The sequence below is a fragment of the Mustela lutreola genome, chromosome 5, assembly GCF_030435805.1.
Source record: "Mustela lutreola isolate mMusLut2 chromosome 5, mMusLut2.pri, whole genome shotgun sequence".
In the NCBI taxonomy this organism is placed as follows: domain Eukaryota; kingdom Metazoa; phylum Chordata; class Mammalia; order Carnivora; family Mustelidae; genus Mustela; species Mustela lutreola.
In genome coordinates this window covers 165328881-165338152 of record NC_081294.1, presented here as the reverse complement: position 1 = coordinate 165338152, position 9272 = coordinate 165328881, and the positions used below count along the sequence as shown (strand labels likewise).

General features: G+C 34.4%; 1 pseudogene; it reads right to left on the bottom strand.

Moving 5' to 3' along the window:
* Positions 1-1194: 1194 nt before the first annotated feature.
* Positions 1195-2127, bottom strand: LOC131831270 (olfactory receptor 14A16-like; annotated as a pseudogene).
* Positions 2128-9272: the final 7145 nt, after the last annotated feature.

The following is a 9272-nucleotide window of genomic DNA, read 5'->3' as shown; positions in this document are numbered from 1 at the left end:
TATGTTTCCAGGAATTTATCCTTATTCTTCTTTTTTTTTTGATTGTCTGATTTTTCGGCATATAGTTTTTCAAAGTATTTTCCTGCAGTTGTTTGTTGGTTGTTACTTCTCCTCTCCCACTTGTGGTCTTTTTTTTTTTTTTTTTTTTTTTTTTTTACTTGAGTCTTTTTTTTTCTTTTCTTTTTGTTAATTCTGGATAAGGGTTTATAATTTTTTTTCTGCTGAAGCTTATCTTAATATTAATTTAAGCCTGCTATAGTTAAGGGATGTCTTACTGGATTTCTTCTCCTTCCTCCCCCTCCCCAAGAAACAGAATCTTAACTATAGAGAATAAACTTACAGTTACCATAGGGGAGGTGGATGGGGGAATGGGTTAAATTGGTGGTGTGAATTAAGGAGGGCACTTATAATCACCGTTTATTGTATATAAGTGTTAAGTCACTAAATTCTACACATTCAACTAATATTACACTGTACATTAAGTGACTGGAATTTAAATAAAGACTTGAAAAATATTACTATAAGCATATGTATCTCTATACAACAAAGATACATTTTTTATATCTTTGACTTCTCACTAGATTTCAAGGATACAAGTAATGTCAGAAAATGCCATATATTAAGCCTGAGTTAGAAGAGTGGAAGACAGATGGAAAACATAATACATTTTTTCCCTTCTTTTTCCTTGTTAGATGAAACCAGCATAACTTAATATTAAACACCAAACATGTGCTATTTATTGGCATTTAATACACTCACAATGCTATACAGATATCACCTACCTTTGTCTATTTTATTTTATTTGAGAATGCATTATACATTTTTTATGTGACATTTTGCATATTGATTTTCCTAAGAGTTACCATACAATTGGTTTGTCTGGGAGAGCAAAGCTTATCTCTCATGTCCCTACAGGCTGTCCATTTCAGCATTTGTCACAGGAAAAGGAATGCCCATTAGTATGACATATAAAAGCATGCATCTTTCCAATCCCGAGAAGAACCATTCTGGTTTTGCCATCCACTTGGTCTGGACAAGGAGGAAGCTTCTTAGTATCACTTCAATGAATACAATGAGATATTTTAACGATAATTTGTACTCTACATATCTATACTATTACCAGACTATGCAATGCATTGTTCATATGATTATGTCAATGAATGCATAAATCATGATGTCTGTGATATTAACTCTTTATATTGATACATTGTATATGTTCTTTATCAATTTCCTTAGTGCCATCTTCATATCTTTATTTCTCAGACTGTAAATGAGGGGGTTCATAGTAGGTGGTACCACAGTGTAGAATACAGAAACGAGCAAGTCTAAGAGTGATGGATATTTGGGTAAGGGATGTAAATAGGCAAAAAAAGGCAGAAGAGAGAAACAGAGTCACAACAAGGAGGTGAGGCAGGCATGTGGATATGGCTTTGTGCCTTCCTTCTCTGGAAGGCATTCTCAGCACAGTGGAAAATATATAAATGTAAAAAATATCAATAAACACAAAACAGCCAAAATCTAACACTAGACTGATCCCAATGGCTAATAATTCCCCAATGTTATATGAACAGGCAAGAGAGAGCAGTTGTGGGACATCATGAAGAACTGATGAATTTCAGGAAGCCCACACATGGGTATGGAAAAGGTAGAAGCTGTATGAAGAATTGCATTGAGACTTCCACTGACCCATGAAGTGGTGGCCATCTGCATACAGGCTCTGTGGCCCATGATGTTGTCATATCTGAGAGGATGGCAGACAGCAACATAGCGTTCATAGGACATGACTGTGAGTAGTGCTACCTCTGTACTGGCTAAGAGAAAGAAGAAAAACACCTGTGAAATGCATTCAAGTAATGAAATTGTGTTGTGATTCATTAGAGAGTTCATGATGGATTTGGCGACAGTGATGGAAATGAGGCAGAAATCCAGAAAGGACAAGTTCTTTAAGAAAAAGTACATAGGGGTGTGGAGCTGATGATCCTTGGTGGTAAGGGTGATGATGAGAAGATTCCCCAGTAGAGCTGCCAGGTACATTAGCAAAAATAGCATTGCATGTAAGACCTGGATTCCCCTAACATCGGAGAAGCCCATGAGGAAAAATATGCTCCCAGAGGTGAAGTTGTACATTTTTCTATATTTGAATCATTTACTCTAAAAAATAAATCAGAGTGGAAGACAAACCATGAGATACTGTGGACTCTGAGAAAAAAATGAAAAAAGAAAAAAAACAACAACAAAAACAGAAGGTTTTGGAAGGGAGGGGGTGGAGTATGGGTGAGCTTGGTGGTGGGTATTAAGGAGGTCATATATTGCATGGAGCACTGGGTGTGGTGTATAAATAATGAATCTTGGAACACTTAAAAATAAAATTAAATTAAACACAATAAAGTAGGCAACTTAAGACTCAGATGAGGACAATTTACTATTGTATTTTCTTAATATCCTTTTCTCTTCCTGTCATATGCATCTATCAAAATATTTAAGATCGCATGAAACTGCCACCAGAAAGCCTCCATTGCATCAGGGAACCACTGTTGATCACACTGCCATGTGACTGAAAGGAGTGTCAGTCCATTCCAAATCATCTACTTCATCCACCTATCCAGATCAAGAACTGCACTCTGAATCTCACTAAGGTGGAGTTTTTCATAAAGTATATTGTGATAAGTAATGAGGAAAGCCATAGAATGTGAGCAATCAGTCCCAAATATAAATTTCATCTTACTCATTTACTAGCTTTTTGATTCTTAATTATCTGAGTATTAGTTTATTCAATGTACAGAATGAACTTTCTTATCTTACTGAAGTGAATGATTTGTAAATCATGTAAAAATACCCAGCCAGGTGCCTGGGTGGCTCAGTCAGTGAAGTGTCTTACACGTGATTTCAGCTCAGTTCTTGGATTCAGAGTCATTGTTTAAAAACCTGCATCGGGCTCCACAAAAACCAAATAAAACAAAAGCCAACAAACAAATGAAGAAACACCTAGTCTAATTCATTAACAAGGTCTTCAACAAACACCATTTCTTCTATTTACCCAATCTCCTTCATTATGCCTGAGTCAAGAAATTTTGAGAAACTATCAAAGGATATTTTTTCTTCATATTTTAAATTTCTTCCTTCCTTCCTTCTTTTCTTTCTTTCTTCCTTTCTTTCTTTATTTCCTTCTTTCTCTTTGTGTTGGATCATTACATTGTATTATCTATGAGCTGTTTTGTAATCCATGAATTGTTGTAAATTTTAATAATATAAATTATTCTTGTTCACAAAACACTAATCAGGTACATTTCTAAGGAATGCTATTGACTATTGCTCTGTATTCAGACCAATTTTGTATTTATTTATAAATTAATTTCAGCATTCTTTATCTGTCTTCATGTTTATGATATCTGTAATTTTTCTTCTGAACCTCATGCAATATATTACCAGTTCCCTCATTCACTAATAAAATCTTTTACCATTTTTTAAATTTTTACATAAGTCATGATCTTATCCATTTTTAAAACTTATCCTGTACCACCTGCCATGCATAACAGCTGCTCACATTAAAACTCAAATGTTGGGTTAAAACTCAAATTTTATCAAACTCAAATTTGTTAAAAAAAATTAGGTAGTTATCAGGAACACAAAAAATCCTTTTTTTTTTCCATTTTGTTGATTAAAACCGATGTATACATAGAACTGATCTTTTTGAATTGTGCAGCAAAATATTCATTTATATTTTATATGTGTTGAAAGTTTTTTATCTTCTCAGCAGATCCTCCAACATTCTTGCTTTTGCCTTTCAGGAATTGTTCCATTGAATCATATTTGTAGCCACATGTCCCATTTAATTATGCAAGGCAACAACTCACCTTATTTTTTTAATATTTTATTTATTTATTTGTCAGACAGAGATTACAGGTAGGTGGACAGCCAAGCAGAGAGAGAGAGAGGAGGAAGCAGGCTCCCTGAGGAGCAGAGATCCCAGGACCCTGGGATCATGAAGTGAGCCGAAGGCAGAGGCTTTAACACACTGAGCCACCCAGGCGCCCTGTCACCTTCTGATTTAAACCTGATTGGCCAGCTTTCCTTTTCTTTTTTTATTTTCTTCATTGTATCCATTCTCTATGGGTTACCCCATCATCTACATACATGAGAACTGTAAATGCTCCTGTGATTTTCCACCAAGCTCACCTATCCTTTACCTTTTTGCTGAGAGAAGGGGTTCTCTCCTTAGAAAGTTGCAGTGCAGTCATAAATTGGAAATGCTAGATGTCCTTTAGTATGACTCTTTTAATTTACATATTAGTGACATCCAGAAGAGATATCTTATGCAAGATTCCATTATGAGGCCATATTAAGTAGATCCTGAATTTCATCTTGTATTTTAAATGTCTAATCTAAAACCATTAATTTATTAAATGCAAAAATGTGTTTCCTAAACTATTATTGATTTTCAACTAAAACTTTTTTTGTCTTATTCTTGATAAAACTTCCACCCCAGGGATTTGCTCTCTAGTTTTCCCTGTCTCCCGATGTTTGAAATTCCATTATTCAGATAAACATACAAAAATTCAGCAAAAATGCTTGCATTGATTTTTTTTTTTTAAGATTTATTTATTTATTTGACAGAGAGAGATCACAAGTAGGCAGAGAGGCAGGCAGAGAGAGAGAGGAGGAAGCAGGCTCCCTGCTGAGCAGAGAGCCCGATGCGGGACTCGATCCCAGGACCCTGAGATCATGACCTGAGCCGAAGGCAGTGGCCTAACCCACTGAGCCACCCAGGCGCCCTGCATTGATTTTTTGTAAATATATACGCTCTGTGAAAAAAAATACGGTAAACTCATATTCTACTAAAATCATTATATGTGATCACAATATGATCAAAATACAATGCAGTTCACTGTGGTTCATGGAACATATTAAAACATTGAAAAATATGTAGAATTCAGCTTTTATTTATTTATTTATTTATTTATTTAAGATTTTATTTATTTGTTTGACAGACAGATCACAAGTAGGCAGAGAGGCAGGCAGAGAGAGAGAGAGGGGGCAGCAGGCTCCCTGCTGAACAGAGATTCCCAATGCAGGGCTCAATCCTAGCACCCTGGGATCATGACCTGATCTGAAAGGCAGAGGCTTTACCTACTGAGCCACCCAGGCGTCCTGAATTCAGCTTTTAAAATCAATTACATCTAGTTAGTATATTGCATAATTCTTAACGTGAAAAGATTTTCCTCTAGAATTGTTTGGTAGGAAAATATTATGTTCTTTTTTTCTTGAATAATTAAGGCATAAATCAAGGGTGAAAATGTTTATGTTAAATAATTGGATTACCAGAGGAAATAAGTTGATTTTGTTACTAAGAACTTATTTTGATTGCTGGAAACTCCAAAGTACACTTTGAAGATAGAAGATAACTAAAAGTAATTTTGGTGATTACATTTCCCCCAGTTTTATTAACATATAATTAATGTATAACATTGTTTAAAATCATACTATGAACAAAATCTTCAATTTATCTGGGTATCATTTTAGTTTCTCCTTCATCACCTTTATACTTCCTTAAAGGGTATTTAATGCATGCTATCTTCCAATTACATCTACCTATGTTTTCTTTTACCCCATCTCATATCATTTGTCATAAAATTGGCTAAGCAATCAGCAAAAAAAAAAAAAGAAAAAAAGAAATATTTTGCAAATTGTCTTCTATTACCCAAGGTCAATGTGCACCTTTTGTTCTTTATGTCTGTGAGCTCCCCTTGGGATTTATGGAAAATGTTTTTTTTTTTTTTTTTCCCCTCACAACATCTCTACTCAGCTAGACCAGAGATTCACAAAGTATGTGGCCCTTGGGAAACAATATCAGAATGACTTGGAAACTTGCTAGAAATGCAGATTTTGGGGTTTCATTCCATACATGCTGAATCAGAAGTTCAGTAATGAGGTCAAATGAGATGTTTTAACTATGCATGCTAGGATTTGATGCCAATACTCAACTGACTGAGCCACCCAGATGTGCTGCTTCACTTCTATATTTAAAGTCTACTTTGGAGATTTCAGCAAACAAATAAGTTCTCAACAGCAACCTCAGTTTTTCATTAGAGACACAGTTATTTATCTTACAGTTGTTTATTCTGAATTGTACTTTATTTAACAAAATGGGACATAATATATTCCTACCACACAATTCTAATATACATGTAGAATAGTTTTTATGGGACCAAATGCATCAGACACTAAATGCTTCAGGAATTCTGAGGAAATCACAGTGATTTGGATATAGAATATGGGAAATTAAATGATTATTCCTTTAAATAACAATACCATATAAGAGACAAGAAAATAGAAGTTCCCAAAAGTCAGAGATGTAGTATGAACAAAGAAGGCCTTGGCAGCCTGAAGATTGTGTAGGTAGAATGCTTTACAGCAAAGATGTGCAGACAGGATATGGAATAGGCATCTGAAGAGTTGCAGGACATAAACCAAGTGGTTAAACCTTTAGATGTCTACACTGACAGCAAATGTGTATCACTCTTTAAAAAGTGTATCACTTTAATGAGTGTATCACTCTTTAAAAAGAATGGCATTTAACATTGGTATTTTTGAGAACTTAACCATTATTTATGTTTGGTAACTTTTGACAGGAAGGTGTTTTTTGTTTGTTTGTTTGGTTTGGTTTGGTTTGGTTTTTGAGAAAGAATTAAGAAATGAGTGTATCGTTTTAAATAGTATACCTATGAGTTATTTCACAAAGGTTCAGATTAAATGTCCTTTCAGTAACTATGAGATGGAAAGAGAAAATGCAAAATAAATTAAGAGAAAGAAGATGGTTTGAATGTCCTATTGAATAATAAAAGTTAAATCAAGGTTCAGATAAAATTGTAGATACAATTTTATTCAGTTCAGCTCCAAAAGCAGCCAGAAGATAGTATGTACCTGTCTGTGCCCAACGGGTATCTGCTTTTTTTTTTTCTTTTTCTTTTTCCCACTCACTGCAATACTGTTGCATGTGTTCTGAACTCTAGTGTTAAAGCAAACTGTTCTGGTAACTAAATACTTAGAAGATGTTTACAATTGAGGGTTCTTTTTTATTTCTATTTTTTGTTTTTGTTTTGTTTTGCTTCAGAGAGTATGAACAAGGTGTTTCGTGTTTTGAAATAAAAAGGTTATGCATATCTGAGTTAATTACAAAAGAAAATATAAAAGCTATAACTGGTACTAAGAAATTCCCTGCGTTATCATTGCATTTTTAGAAGTGTTTTGCTGCAGGAAAAAAGCGATCTTTTTTTCCTTTGAAATATCAGCACACTTCCAACACCCTAATACACCCTGCCCTCCATATCTGGGCCAATAATGGAACAAGCACTGGCCTCTCTTCACTTCCTTGAAATTTCTTGGTTCATAATAATTGTAATGTTAACTGTTTACCTTTGGTTTTAAATAGCTGAAAGGTCAGATCCATATATCCTCTGGAGGAGGGTTTATTAACCATCATCCTTTTCCGCTCTGTTTCTTCTAAGGATCAGATAGGTGTGTGGTTTTCTCCTTTTGTTTTGTTTGTTTTGCTTTCTTTTGTTTTAAATGCATGAATCTGAGAAAACGTGCATTTTGGCAGGCAGCCAAAAGCAAGAATGAATCTCAGTTTCTAAAATGCACTTTGGGAATGTAAGATATTGCCTAAGAACGTATACCAGCTTCATTCTAAGGTTTTTCTTATGTGTTATTAAATATGACTTACATTCATGCTAAAAACACACATTAGATGGATAGAATGGGCCTGTGGACAGCTTAAAAAATTAGTCTCATGCAAACCACACAGGATACAGGCAGAATTCGAACACAAGTGGCCTCGCTTCTAAAGTTTATGTTAGAATGTCTTATATGTTCAAACTTAGACTTGCCTGTATCATTAATGGTCACCATCAAAAGCTTTTGCAGAAGTTTTACTTCAACCTTCTCCTTCAGAGTGCTTCTCTTTATTTAAACGGACTTCATGTCTCAGTTAATTAGAGGAGGAGACACATCAAAGTCCTGTGGATGGTAGACGGTTGGTTTAATGAGGTATCCTCCTTTCTGTATCTCTTTTTGTGGACTTTCAGAGGGTAATACTGACAGCTAATTTTCATAGTACTCCACTCACTTCACCTGTGTTAACTCCTCTGAGCTATGAAACATATTATCATACACTCTTTGAAGATGAGAAAATGAATAATTACAGAATTATAATCATCCAACTATGGTTTCAAAACAAAATAGGAGGCATAAAAAGATTCAGAGCAAGTAAAGTTTAACCATCATCAGATTCTTTCAGCTGCAGAACATGATCTTATACAAAATTTTTTCTGGACAGACTGCACTAAGAATCATGGGATTCTGTCCTTGTTTTTTCATTGTTCTAAAGTGATTCTCTATTGATTGGGTTAGTACCTTGGGAATAGAGCTAAAAAAAAAAAAAGGAAAGAAATGGACTTTATAGTTTTGCCTCACTTATTATCAACATTGTAACAAAAATTAAAAAGACACAGACTCTTATTCTGACTTTACCTGGGAAGATCTTTCTTTACTGTTATGATAGGAAAAGAAGGTTTCATTACCTTAAAGTACATGAACCTACTTTACAGTGAGGTTGGGCAAGTATTAAAGTGTATATGAATGATTATACTTGATTTTGTGTGAGCAGTCTTTTTATTACTTTTCCCCTTATATTTATTGATCTTTATTGCTTTCATTAAGCTTACCATATATTGGAGAACTTAGAAATGATCAATCCCATGCTTTTCAGATATAAGGGCAGTTATCTACTTTTTAAAAATGTTTTTGGTGGTAATATTTTGTACATGCGCTTTATTTTAATCTAACCAAATCAAATGATCTATTTCATCATTGCATCTGGCTTTGAGATTATGTTTACAAAACATTATTTTTTAAGAAAGGTTTTATTAATTTATTTGACACAGAGAGAGAGAGAGATCACAAGTAGGCAGAGAAGCAGGCAGAGAGAGGGGGAAAACAGGCTCCCTGCTTAGCAGAGAACCTGATGTGGGGCTTGATCACAGGACCCTGATATCATGACATGAACTGAAGGCAGAGAGGGGTAATATGAAATTGGGATATACAAGAATAATGAAAGTTACAAATTTGGGGAAAATGTCTAGGAACTCACAAAATAAATAATATAAAATATGATACCATATACCTAAAATATGGAGGGGAAAATAAAGAATGGGTTCAAACTTAAATGACCATCAGCTTAATATAGACCATTATATGAAGATTATGTTAGAAAC